Genomic DNA, 15416 nt, shown 5'->3' with positions numbered 1-15416 from the left:
CTCAATCAAATCTAGAATCAGTACATCATTTTCCAAAGAGCACCGACTTTCCTTTAGTTACAGGGGCTCCATGATTTACACAGGAAACCAACAGATGTTAGAGTATTTAAATGGTAGAAATGACAGTAAAATGGTAAGCCATAGGACATCATGAAAAAAAAAAAAACCTTTTAGAAATTATGGAGGCTGTGATACAGCACAGGGCAGAGCACAGGACAAGAATACGTAGCACAAAGAAGTCGTGGCCTGGAGCACCAAGCACAGAGCCAGAGAGGACTACTCATAGCCTTAAGTTCTGGTGGAATTTGCCTCAAGGAATTTATACATGGTTGAAAGTCATTGTGCTTTCTTTTACTTCAACATTTTTTTTCTTTTATGAATAAGAGTTTCTTTCTTATGGCTGATTCACCATGTGCTTTATGAATGAAAATATCTTTCCTATGCCTAATCCACCATTATGCTGTATCAGTAGATTATTGGCTGTCTGGTTCAATTATGTCTTATTTAACTCCCTTGGTTCATGTGCTGATGTCTTCATCTCTAGAATTTCACGAATTTGTTTGGAAATTGGTTCCTTGCAAGTTTGGCTACTAGTTAAGACAGAGTGGAGTCATACTTTATTCTAAATCCATTAAGACCGGTAACCTTATAATACTAGGGACATTTGGGATACATCACAAAGACCCCCTTTTGCTAGGTTTGCTAGGTTAGCCTCTTTATTGACAACATAATAATTGAAAGCAGAATAAAACTCCAGGACAATTTTATTGGAATTAGGGAGAAAATAACCAACTAGACAGGCAGGAGGTGAGATCTCGGCAGATGGGTAAAAGGAGACAGAAAAATAGAATCAGCAGAAGTTACACTCTTGGCACTCAAAGTAAGAAGCAGACCAACTGCACAGGGGAGTTTGCTGGTAGCTAGGGTAGGATGTCTTCACAGACCAACATGGTTAGGGCAAGTAGCTTAAGTGTTTGGTTGGTGTCAACAGAAGAAACTAGAAAGAGGGAAAGGAGAAACGGTTGCATTTTAGTAATACAGCCTATATTCCCTGGCATGGAGGAAAGAGCTCTGGAGGTCTGTGGTGCAACTGATCTTAGTGGCAGTTTTTCTTCCCGTGTTCTTACCATGTTTCACAGGTACCATATTTCTTGTTACCTTCTTCAAGTTGGTCTTTAGGTTTTAGTGTAATTTCCTCACAGCATGAATTCTGTCTCAGTCAGGGGAAACCCCTGCTGTTTGCATCCATAGGGTGTTTCCATTTGCTGACCAAAACTGTAAATGGAGCTACTGACCATTGACCATACTGTTTGTGTCTGAGAATATCAACATTCTGGTCATGTGTTCTACAGGGTTCTGATAGGGAATACAATTTTGCATAGCTCAGAAAAGATGCCAGTGTGCACGTGCACAAACACACACACACACACACACACACACACACACACACACACGATTATGAGAATGGACTTCAAAGATGGCCAAGCACACATCAGGAGCTAGGATGTGGGATAGTTTTCCTCACAGCTCTCAGAAGAAACCACTCTGCTGTCACTTAGATTTAGTCTTAGATTTCTAGTGTTCGCGTGCATGAAGCATAAGGTGATAACAAGAAATAAAAGGGAAATCCTTATTTCTCAGAGTTGTGCTCAGAGTTCACATGAAAACAGTTTGAAAGCTGGGCGCTTGTTCATTCACGATGCTGTGATCATAAGGTGGTTGCAACGCTGTTTAATCTACAGTTTGCTGTCCTTAGGTTCCGATTTGTTGTTTTAAGATGTCTTAATTTAAAGTGTGAATTAGTATTTAGATTTTATCAGCAATTCACACCTGCAGCAAGAAAACATCACTTTCCAGAGCAGTAAAATATTTCACATTAACAAATTTGCATGTTCCAATTTGCACCAGCAGTTTTTTTTTGTTTTTTTTTTTTTAGCTGCTTCTGGAGCAAAATATGTTTTTCTAGTTTCCTCCTTTCACAAAATACAGATTATTAAGTATGAGAGACCAGATGAAAGGTATGTAATTTCTAACCTTCGTGTCTAACTAAAGAGATATTTAGCATGATACAACATTGGAAAAATTGATTACCCAGGCGTTACAAAGAGTAAGTTGTCCAAAGTTGCAGCATAATTCTGGAATTTTGGTATTGGGGACTAACTGTCTCCCAAGGGTCAGGTCTTCTCAGAGTGTACTTTATTGTTCTGCCTCTGTGATCCTGGACTGATTAATATATCCACACATCTCTGCTTTAAGGCATTCCATATTTTATTCACAGTATACTCTTTTCTATTATTTTATTACAAAGCTTAACAAATTCTTTTGACAGGCAGCCCATTTGCTGAGTCCTTTTCCCAGACTACACTCCTTATGAATATAACTCTCCTTGGTACACAAGCTCAGTGCCTCGTACCCAGGACAGTTGTAATATTACAGCTAATTTTGAACCATTCTCTTAGAGTCATTTTTCTCAATAATTCGGTAATGTTAATAGCATAGACAAAGGGCTTTTGCCCTTCTTTAAATGCTCTGAGCTGAGGGAAGCCCAAGTGATAAAAACATGAGGTGTTTCTCAAAGCAAGCTTACTCCGAGAAAACACCTCCAAAGAGGAAAACTGTGAACTGTGTCTGGGTTCTCCCAAAGTGTGAGGACAGTAGACCAGCAGTCGCATTGGAGGAGCAGGCTGGTGTGGCCAATGAAATTGATCACACCTACATGCACTCAGTCAGTCTTATTTGAAAAGCAGGAATTCTAGTAGGTAAATTGTGTTCAAAGTAGCCCAAGTTAGTACGACTAAGATTTTGGTTCCTCCAAGATCATGGGCCCACAGCCCATGCAGTAGATGCTGCTTTTACAGACATGAGTCTTGGTATGTTTGCAGCATGTGGTTAATAAATAAACTTTCTACCGTGGTCGTGGTCAGGAACTCCAAGTCTTTCACTGCTCCTCCAACCAACCTCCCCTTAACATACCCTCCTCCACCAAGTCCAACCAACCTCCTCTTAACGCACTGTCCCGCACCAAGTCCAAAGTTCCACACATAAGCCTTTTTCATCTTTCTTCAATTTCTCTCAGTAGGGGCTCAGGCTTAGAGTCATGCGAGGACTCAAGGCTGGGGCATCCCGATGTGTCTAAAGACCTAATCTCTGACTCATGTTCCCTGCCGCCCGGAGAGATGACGATGCACGCTCCTCTTGAAAATTCTCTCTGTTTCAGACTACTCCGTTGAAGCCTCTGAGATTTCTAGATGGGACTATTGTCCAGGGAAATCCATCTACCCTTCGTCAGACAACACGTTGTGACCAAGCCTCCTTAACAGACCACTCAGTGGGGAGTTCGCCTTCTCTAGTGATCAAGGTTCGCTGCTCTGCAGAGCTCTTTGGTGGAGTCTGAGTGTCTGGCTGTACAGTGGAGGCTGGACCATTCAGCCCATAGGGAGAAAAGTTGTTTTCCTTCCCAGTCCCTATTGCCGGCCCTGGGGCTTGAACTAATTGCACACACAGGACAGCAGATTCGCCACTATTCCCTTCCCCTTGCCTGATGGCTACAGTCCCCTCATCCATCTGAGCATCGCACCACAACACCGGACTGCCAATCTTCTTCCAAACTTGGTCTTGTTTTTTAAACTGTTAATTGTCGTGCTAGGCATTCCTTTAGGAAGAAATTGATACCACTTCTAAAAGCTGCTCAAGTCCAAAGTGACAACCACTAGGAAGTCATTGTAAGAAGTAGAGGTGTCCCTTTTAAAAGTTGGACTTTGTGTCCTTACAGGTAATGGGATCCACCTTGTGAAGGTTGTATCTCCAGCTTCTGTGGAGATTCAGTCAGGGGCTCTTCTAAAGGGGATATCTTTTATGAAACTTGCACTCTTTAATCACCAGAAGGGATGCACTGTTAGGAATCAGTGGCACCAAGCCCACAGAGACAGAAACTATTTATATCACTTCAGACTCAGCACTAAGAAACAGCTAAAGATCGAGAGAATGCATCTGCATATGGCGACCTCAAGATCCTAAAAGAATTCTTGTCTTGTATTCCGTAAAATGTAATCGGTTTCCTAAAAGCTGTAACGACTGTACTTTGTTAAGACATTGAACTGCCTGAGGATCCAGCTATACCTCTCTTGGGCATATATCCAAAAGATGCCCCAACATATAAAAAAGACACGTGCTCCACTGTGTTCATCGCAGCCTTATTTATAATAGCCAGAAACTGGAAAGAACCCAGATGCCCTTCAACAGAGGAATGGATACAGAAAATGTGGTACATCTACACAATGGAATATTACTCAGCTATCAAAAACAATGACTTTATGAAATTTGTAGGCAAATGGTTGGAACTGGAAAATATCATCCTGAGTGAGCTAACCCAATCACAGAAAAACACACATGGTATGCACTCATTGATAAGTGGCTATTAGCTCAAATGCTTGAATTACCCTAGATGCCTAGAACACATGAAACTCAAGACGGATGATCAAAATGTGAATGCTTCACTCCTTCTTTAAAAGGGGAACAAGAATACCCTTGACAGGGAATAGAGAGGCAAAGATTAAAACAGAGACAGAAGGAACACCCATTCAGAGCCTGCCCCACATGTGGCCCATACATATACAGCCACCTAATTAGACAAGATGGATGAAGCAAAGAAGTGCAGGCAGACAGGAGCCGGATGTAGATCTCTCCTGAGAGACACAGCCAGAATACAGCAAACACAGAGGCGAATGCCAGCAGCAAACCACTGAACTGAGAACTGGACCGCCGTTGAAGGAATCAGAGAAAGAACTGGAAAGCTTGAAGGGGCTCTAGACCCCATATGTACAACAATGCCAAGCAACCAGAGCTTCCAGGGACTAAGCCACTACCTAAAGACTATACATGGATTGACCCTGGACTCTGACTTCATAGGTAGCATTGAATATCCTAGTAAGATCACCAGTGTAAGGGGAAGCCCTGGGTCCTGCTAAGACTGAACCCCCAGTGAACGTGATTGTTGGGGGGAGGGTGGCAATAGGGGGAGGATGGGGAGGGGAACACCCATAAAAAAGGGGAGGGAGAGGAGTTAGGGGGATGTTGGCCAGTAAACCCGGGAAAGGGAATAACACTCGAAATGTAAATAAGAAATACTCAAGATAATTAAAAAAAAGAAAAGAAAGACTCGGCAGCAAGCTTTACCTCCAGGCCATTACTTCCAGTAGTTTTCTCCCAATGTTTAAGTTAAAGTCCGTGTTAGTGAGACGATTGTTTCTTTGCTTCTGAGTTTACTCTGATTAAGTTTAATTATACAGTCTGTGAGTTTCTTCTTAGAATTTCCCTTGATGTTTATTTTATGTCACTATTTGGATCATTATCTGTAGGTACAATTGCTATTCTCTGTTTATGATTTGATACTTGATATTATCTGATATGTCCATCAATATATCTGGTTTTTGTGCCACACTTAAATATGGGTTTTTGGTAAAACAACAACTTAATTGATCTTCTTTTAGCAACACTTACAAAAAATTGGCCAAAACACAAAAGACTTTATGTTTTATCAAAATAATTTATGTTTTCTGCTAAGATTAACTTTTAGTTACTTAAAATTGAATTTTAACAGCGTCAAATTTATTTAATTTTCTGATCTTTAAATGTTATATAACAGCTAACTTTTATACAATAACTTATCTTTCAAGACGTGTGTAAACTGACTTCCGGATATTAAACAGTCACACATTGAGTCCAAAGTCATAGAGGATGAAGGGCCAGAAAGGTAGTTTAAATGTAGGCTGAGAAGTCTGAAAGATCCTGGCCAGGTCGGCTGGACCCTTTTATAAAGTTCTGTATTCTGATGACTCATCTGTCCTCTTTATCAGAGAGTCCAGGCAGAAGTCAGAAGTTAAACACTAATAGTACCTATTCTGTAATGGAATTTCTTCTAAAGGGAGGGCATAGAGACCTTTTTCTATCCCAGTATGTAACAGCTGTGGTAGGGGGAAAATTGTAACAGAGCTAAGGAGCTACTCATACGTCTCTAAGAGTAACCTTGAGTCATCTAGATCACCTGTAACAAAAGGAAGATAATTTAGGGGGAACTTACCTTGCCTTACACACCCAGAAGTAAACTAGAGCCAAATAGTTAAATAATGAATAGTAAAAGGAAGTCCGTCATTCCTCCCTAGTATCCTCATACTGAGCTACTTCACCCAGAGAACATGGTGCTTCCAAAGAGTGGGATCAGTTTTTGTTGGGGGATGGGCGGATTTGAGTCTACCTTTGACTCTTAACCTGGTAGACAGAAAATTATGCCCTGTCATGCAGCCTTCCCTCAAATCACTTGATCACGTACCTCCATATTTTAACCTTCTTGTTAAACTTATTTCTGTCAGGGTCCAACACTCCATCCTCAGGCAATGCTTTGACAAGGCTCTCAAATCCTGCTGTCCAAAGTCACCCTTCCTTTAAGTCTACCAGATCAAGAACATGTACCTTCTCCCCAGGTCACCCCTAATCATCACTCATTGTGTTTTCTTTCTTTTCTTTTTGATGATGATTGAATACCTGATGTATATGAAATGAGTCCCCAGTGGAATTTTTTCCAAAAGTCCCGTCTCCAAATGGTCTATTCTGAAAAAGCCATTAACAAGTGCACGACAACCAAAATTAACGGAAACTTAGTACCAAAGTTCTCCCTTCATATATATGGAAGGAATATTATGCCAGAAAACTGGTCGAACACCAGTATTTCTCTCTAAACTAGGACTCCTCCGTGAGATACCTGGACTTGATCATCACATGCTCACTGTTGTTCAACCACCTCAAAGGCCGCTGCTCCCTCTGCATGGTATTAAATAAGCCTGTTCATTCCGAAGCCTGAGTCTTTTCACCAACCATCAAGTCCCCTGTCATGCTCAAAGTTGTTATTCTTTGTTTTTGAAATTCAGGAAAAGTTGTGTGGAAGAGAAAGCAATCCTGTATTTTATCAATTTTAACGTGTAGTCTTGAAAAGGATTTGATAAATAGTCAACATGGTGAACGTGAGAGAAAAAATGATTCATTTACATTCAAGATTTCTTTCCTAGTTATGCTTGCCTTAATGCAAACTAAACATAAATGCGATCCAAAATGTTAGCAGGAATAGACTAATACCTGTGTTCAGGGTAATAGATGTAAACCAGCTCTGCAGTTCGATTGTATGTTTTCCCATCTTTGGGCTAATAATTAAAATCATTCCTGTAAGACATAATATCAATTCCTAAACAGAGCTATCTATGAGTACCTGTGAGGTCTCCTTTACATTTTCCTATGGTGTTGCATACAAATAGGCCATAAGATTGAAATCAGTTGCACAGTGGCTCCCGGCACACAATGACATACCAAAGATGCTGTTAGTTTTTGTCTTTTTTTAAATATTTATTTATTTATTATATATAAGTACACTGTCGCTGTCTTCAGACACAGCAGAAGAGGGCATCAGATCCCATGACAGATGGTTGTGAGCCACCATGTGGTTGCTGGGATTTGAACTCAGGACCTCGGGAAGAGCAGTCAGTGCTCTTAACCGCTGAGCCATCTCTCCAGTCCTGCTGTTTGTTTTTTAAGTTAAAGGTTTAGCATGGGTATGTACATACACAAGTGATTGTTTTAGGCATTTTACCACTAAAGGACATTTATTCTAGGTACGTGCTAAGGTTAAGTAATCTTCGCTCTCTGCTTTGCTATTGCAGGTATATGAACAAACGGTTCAGCTTTAAATAACGAAAAGATTTATTTATTTATTATTTTATGTGTATGCCTGCCTGGTGCCAGTGGCAACATGTGGTGCTGGGAACAGAACCTATGTCCTTTGCAGGAACAATAAGTACTCTTAACCACTAACCTATCTTTCCTGATCCAAAAGATTTTGAATATTAATTCTGATAAAATTGAAAGGATGATGATATGCCAATGAACAATTGATGACATGTTTAATAATAAAGTGGTTCATGTTGGGATGATGGAGATTTAGTTTACAGAAGTGCTCATTAAACAGAGCACGTAAGAGGCATTTATTGGTATTAATAAGATTCTTATGACCAATAAAATATTTAAATAGAAGCATTTGCTTTATTATACAACCACAGCATATAATATTCAAATTCTAAGGAATGGGAATAATTTTTTAATCATTTCAATGATATGAATCACAGAAGCATTTTCTGGCTGCTTACTGTTTGTGTTCCTTTGTCGGGTGAGCTACTGGCTTTTATCCTCACTCTGATCGAATGATGTGTAACTTCTCATTTTACAATGTGCTAAACCAATGTGTAAATGACTAAAGAGGAGAGCGGAGAGCATGGAACTACCATTTAAAAATTCACAAGGCTGGCACGCAGTCTGCATTTCAGTCTCATGAAGCCATGCTTCTTCTAGGGTATGTTTCATATAAGAGTGTAGAGAGGTCTGGGCAAAGGACCATGCATATAATACTGTAGGCTCCTTTAAGAACCTACAAACATGCTCAAATCCTCTGTTTCAGAAGCGGTGTAGAGAAAATACTGGCCCCAAGAGTGCAAGGAGTGTGATCTTAAACACCTGTTTAATTTCTCAGGGCCTCAGACCCTCACTTGCATAATAGAGTTAAGCCTGTGTGATTCCCAAGGGTCTGTAGAGCGCTATAATTCAACCAGCAGAGAAGCATCAGAGCCAGGCTGTAATTTCGCATAAAAATGAGATTTCTAAGTAAAGGCAGTATGATTAATGTATAGAAGACTCACTAAGGATATAATTTATTGATAACAAATGTTATACCTTCATCAATTTTTCTAGAAAGTCATAAACACAATAAATTTAAGAAACTAAATTAGTTTTTCTTATACTTACTATCCACTGGAAAAAATATGGCTTATTTAAACCAAGAGTGTACATTATAAGTTTACCAGTCAATAACTTTTAGCAAAAGTTTCACAGCTTTATATCAGAAAGGGAAAACAGGCCAAAGAGGTCCAAGCATTGCACAATCTACAGGAAAGGAAGTCAGCACTGGCTATGAGCGTCTCTGTCTTCATCAGAGAATGCATTACTACAAGCTAAAGTAGATTTTACAGTTTATCTTGAGAAAAAGACCCAAATTTATTTAAGAGTTAAACACTCTTTACAACTGTTTAAAACACACTGTGTTAAAGTCACTCTTTGAGACGCTCACAGATTTAAATTAAGGCTGAAGTGCTGCCTGGACAAACACAACTCTGTCCTTTTATACCACTGAGAACCCTGGCTATGAGGTCTAGAAAAGCCAGGATACTCTCCAGACAAAGGGTAGCAACACTCTGTCTGATTCCCTTCCAGAATCTAGCAAACAAACAAAAACTAATGTTGGCAGGACACGAGGAATAAATGTGGTTCCTCAGAGGCTAAATACAAAACAATCAGGTCAAAGAGCATAGAGACTTGGCTTTACAAAAGGTGGAGAGAGAGCAGTTTGGACTTTGAGAGAAAACCTGAGAGTTTGGAACTATTTCTTCTCTCCTGAGTCTTATCCCATGTGAACATAAACCATCCTCTACGTTGTGGCACTGTGTGTCATGCCATCTCTCTTACACTTGACTTGGCTTTGTGTCTTATTGTAGTCAGCTCTGCTTGATGAAGAGTGAATCTGTCAGAAAATACTTACATAGCAAATTTGTGAATGCCTGAGTAAATAGGTCCATGAATAAGTGATGAATGAATGAATGAGGGCAAGGTATTCAAAGAAAGACCCATATCCCTAGAGTTATCTTAAATTGACAAACAGTTAAAAAAAACTCCTAACCTCAAGCATACCATAGCAACATTCACTCCTGAAGTAAACTATTTAGTGTGTATGGGGGGGCAGGGTGTTATGTGTGGCTAAGCTTGCATTCATGAATCAGATGTTGATGCTATACTGACTGGTTTTATATCAATATCATACAAGCTAGAGTCATCATTGAGAAGGGAGCCTCGACTGAGAAAGAGAAAGCATTTTCTTAATTAGTGATTCACAGGGGAGAGTGCTGTCCATTGTGAGTGAGGACACACACACACACACACACACACACACACACACACACACATATATATATATATATATATATATATATATATATATATATATATATATGAAAAAGGAGACTGAGCAAGCCATGAGGAGCAAGCCAGTAAACAGTATTCTTTCATGACACCTGCCCTCAGCTTCCATTAGCTCCTGCCTCTAGGTTCCTGCCCTGTGTAAGTTCCAGTCCTGATTTCATTTAGTGATGTAGAAGTATAAGTCAAATAAATACTTTCATCCCCCAGTCTCTTTGGTTGTGTTGCTTCATCACGCCAATAATCATCTTAACTAAGACAATGATGTTGGTGTATTGACGATATCTCCCTCAATTACTTTCCAATGTAGTTTTGGGACAGAATCACTCACTGAACCTGGAACTCACATTAGTTAGACCACCTGACTATCATGACCTGAAACTCAGTAATTGCTGATCCCTTTGTCTCCCTAGCTCCCAGTATCAAAGTTCAGCTGGACTCTCCCAGGCCTGAAATTTTACATATATTCTAGGGATCCAAGTTAATATGTCCATGCTTACATGATGGGAACTTCACTGACAGCTCTTTCCCAATCCTTATATTCTTAATACAAAATGGTAGATCACACTTAAATCACTTAGAAGTTTAATAGGCATTTTGAGATTCTGTAGTTGGCATTACTCTCTTTTAAAGTAGGTATTATGAATCTCAATTTATACATGCAAAAAGTGAAGACTACATGAATTCAATGTATATTGCCTGCTCTGTCCTCAAACTCTATTAGTCCTTTTATCTCTTAATATGAGAATGCATACGGTATGAGGGTGGTTGGGGGATGGTAGAGTTGACACATTTCAACTGGGAGTATAGTCACACCTGTCTGCTTGTATATAACTACACATGTTCTTTTAAGGTTCTCACGCACTCACACATATACTCATATTTTGGTCTTTTCTTCTACACCAATTTTTGCACTCTGTACATCAAGAAATAAAGCATACAACAAAGTAATTTAAACCATCTGTGACAGTATGTAACTATCTATATCCTGTATAATATATCTTGTCAGTATTTAATCTTGGGTGACATATGCCACCTGTAACCTGATACCTGGCTTCCTGTATATACCCTTCCTATCTCTCCAGCTTTTATTTTTTCATGACTTGGAATAGTCTTCCTCTACTGCTTACAGGTTTTTCCTTTACTGAAGTATTTACCATCCACCTTTAAAGTTTTTGGAAAGAGTGCACTGTCATGTTCGCATTCATAACTTCAGTCTGTATGAAGTTCCAGTTCCCACACATGGGGAAAGCTCAGAACCTATTCTCTATAGACTGTACTTGCTTATAGGGAGCAGTGCTAGACACAGTCTCTAACACATGCATTTGCTTTGATACTAAATATGCCAAAAACATAGAGAGCTGGATCCTCAATTCTACATAAGCCAATAATGTTTCTTAACATGTTTTCTATGTTTTCCTGAATATAAATGTGAGCACTGTATTGCATTTGTGATACATTTAATAAGAGTTTGTTTGGATCATAAGGATAGCTGCCAGCAAGTTTCCTGGCAATTCAATCTTGAAGGCGGTGGTGTTTAATCTATCAAATCAATAGTTAAAAAGCTGCACCAGTTTTTCTCAGCTAGTTGGAGTCATCCTTCTACAATTCCAGTGATGTCACATCGGTATACTGAAATCAGTGGTATGGAAAACCTTTAATGTGGGACTTTATCTTCCTAGAACACTAAAAAAATGTGAGGAAGGGCTCAGATATAAAGGAATATGAGGTGCCTCTCTTGTAGTCATTGTTTTTGGATGAGACTTCATTGAAAATGTGAGCATAAACTCTCAAAAGTGTCTCCCCTCTCTTGACTAATCAAGTCTGTTAAGCAGTGCAACACTCCATCTATAAGCTGTTGGAAGACATGGCTAACAGGAAATACTGTGAGTAAAATGTAGTGCTTCCGTCTTCCATGCTAAAAAATTAAATGGAAAGTTCTAGAAACAAGCAAATAACTCCTAAGTTTTAAGTTGCACATCATTCTGAATATAGTAAAAAAGTATCTTGTCCTGTCTCACTGAAGTCACACAACATGTGGACTGTCCTTTCAGCAGCATTTTCTCACTCTAATACCTATATATTAGTTACTTGCTAACTATGGTGGTTGCTTTGTGTCAACTTAACACAAACTAGTTTCATCTGAGATGAGGGAACCTCAGCTGAGGAATTGCTACCATCAGATTGGCCTGTGGACATATCTATGGGAATGTTTTCTCAATGAATAATTGATGGGAGAAGGCCCAGAGCACTGTGAGTAATGCCATCCATGTCCAGGTGGTCTTGCACTAAATAAGAAAGTAGGCTGACAGTGTAGGGAGATAGCAGGGCAGGGAGGTGGGAAGGGATGGGGGATTGGTGAGGGAACATTCTCATAGAAGAAGGGGGTCGGGAGATGGGGGTTCATGGATGGAAGCTGGGAATAGGGATAACATTTAAAATGTAAATTTAAAAAACCCAATAAAGAGTATTCTAAAATGGAAAGAAAGGGAGGAAGAAAGAAAGAAAGAAAGAGAGAAAGAAAGAAAGAAGAAAGGAAGGAAGGAAAGAAGGAAGGAAGAAAGGAACAAACAAACAAAGCAGCCTGAGCAAGCCGCAGAGAACAAGGAAGTAACCAGCACCCTTCCATAGCTTCCACTTCAGTTCCGGCCTCCAGGTTCCTACTTTGGTTTCCCTTGATAATGGTGGAATATAACCTGTGAGCCAAATAAACACTTTCCTCCTCATATTGCTTTTGGTCATAAAGTTTAGCACAAGCAAGAGAAAAAGTAATTGCTATAGTAGCCATCTTGGTTTTCAGATCTGTTCTTGTCACATCAGAGTGATTATGCTAGGTAACTTCTATACCTGTAGTATTAGCCCGTGACTGTAATTTTACTCTAATTGTTATTCACTGCTGTGATTGTCTTTACTTAATTTAGGAATTAAATTTCATCATAATTGTGTATATAATAGATAAAAGACAACACATAAGGACATTGGTACTATCTACTATTTCAGGCAAACCCTGTGGATTTTCAAATGCTTCCTCTACAGATAAAGGATGGGGAAATCTATTTCTCAGAGTTGTCGGTCATGTTAGAGATGGCAGACCAAATAGAGAGGAGAAAAAACTAAACAGTGCAACACTCTGCTAAACTTCTGGATTACCAAACAGAAGGTAATGGCTTCAAGTTTAGATGAGCAGGCTATACGGTAACAGGAAACACCAAGATTTACAGAAAAAGTAAGAACTTTGTTTTTGACAAACTAAATTTCAAAAACATGGTAGAATGATTATACGTGTAAACTTCAACCATTGGAGTGTCATGAGCTCATTTTAGACTTTTGGACTCTATTAACACTCAGAGGTCACCTTTCAGTGAATGAAAATAATATTTTTCTTGTACAAATATCTACTGCACAATTCACTTAAATCTGTATTCCACAGATAAATACTACCTCAGAGTAAAATGCTGCAAAATGGTTTTCCAGGCAAAAGGAACCCCCCTACCAAAAAAAAAAAACTGGAGTAGGAATACTAATAGCTAATAAAATAGTCTTTCTACTTTCAAAAGTAATAAAAGTAGATTAGGAAAGAGACTTCATACTCATCAAAAGAAAAATCCACCAAGAGAACATCTCAATTCTGAATAAAAAGAAACATTACTGCAGCTTAACCATGCATTGAACCTCACATATTAATAATGGGAAACTTTAACACCCCACTCTAACCAATTGGTAGGCAAACAAGATAGAAAATAAACAGACAAAAAATACTAAAAGAGGCTATGAATCAAATAGACCTAATAAATATATAAAACATTTAACCCACATGTAAAAGAATATATGTTATTCTCAACACCTCATGACCTCATGGAACCTTCAACAAAATTGACTATATACTCATATAACAGATATAAGAAGATGAAAATAACTCCTTTCATCATATCAGATTACCATAGATTAATGATGAATTTAATAATATCAAAAAACAACAGAAAGCCTACAAACTCATGGAAACTGAATGACTCTCTACTCAATAACCAAAGGGTCAAAAGAGAAATAAAGAAAGATGTTAATGCCTTTGTAGAATTCAGTAAAAATGAAGGCACACCACACCCAAACATGTGGGACACAATGAAAGCAGCACAAGAATAAAGAAACTGAAGCGATCTCATACTAACACCTTAAGAGCACACCTGACAGCTCTAGAATGAAAAGAAGAAAACACATGCAAGAAGAGTAAATGGCAGGAAATAATCAAGCTCATGCCTGAAATCAACTATTTAGAAACACAGAGAACAATTCAAAGAATCAACTAAACCAGTAGCTGGTTCTTTGAGAAAATCAATAAGTTATAAATAGTAGTCAAACTAAAAACCAAAGAGACACTGTCCAAGTTCACAAAGTCAGAAATGAAAAGGAGAGCATAGCAATAGACAATTAGTAAATTGAAAGAATTTTTAGGTCTAATTTTAAAACCTGTAGTCCACAGGCTTTTAAATTGGAAAATGTAAAGGAAATTGATGATTTTCTTGATAAATTCCACTTGCTAAAATCAAGATCAGGTAAAATATCTAAATAATCCTATAACCCACAAGAAAAATAAAGCAGTCATTAAAAGTCTCTCCACCTAAAAAAGTCCAGAACTAGATGGTTTTAGCATAGAATTCTACCAGACTTTCAAAGAAGAGCTAATGCCAATACTCCTCATATAATTCCAAGAAATACAAGGAGAAGTAACATTGCCAAACTAATTCTATGAAGAAGTCAGTCTCCCTGATATCTAAACCATACACATTAAAAAAATGAGAAAAAATTCAAACCAATTTACCTTATGGACATAGATACAAAAGTACTCAATAAAATACAAATCAAATCCAAGAACACCTAGGAAAATCATCCAGTATGATAAAGTAGGCATCCTCCCAGGGATGCTTCAATACATGAAAATCCATCAATGTAATCAACTATATAGACAAAGTGCAAGAAAATAAATGATGATCATCTTGTTAGATACTGAAAACACGTTGACAAAACCCAGCACCCTTCTTGTTAACAGTCTTGGAGAGACCAGGGATAAAAGGTGCACACTTAAGCACAATAAAGGCAATATACAGCAAGGCAATAGCTCATATCAAATTAAATGAAGAGAAAATGAAAGCATTTCCACAAAAAATCAGGGATAAGACAGGGCTGTATACTCTCTCTTTCTTCAATATAGCACTTGAAGTTCTAGCCATAGTAATAGGATAACTAAAGGAGATAAGTCGTATACAAGTTAGAAAAAAAGTCAAAGTACCATTATTCATAGATGCTATGATAGTGTACATAATTGATAGCAAAAATTCTTCCACGGAACTCCTAGA

The sequence above is a fragment of the Rattus norvegicus genome, chromosome 14 (assembly GCF_036323735.1).
Source record: "Rattus norvegicus strain BN/NHsdMcwi chromosome 14, GRCr8, whole genome shotgun sequence".
NCBI classification, from domain to species: Eukaryota; Metazoa; Chordata; class Mammalia; order Rodentia; family Muridae; genus Rattus; species Rattus norvegicus.
This window is presented reverse-complemented; position numbering follows the sequence as displayed.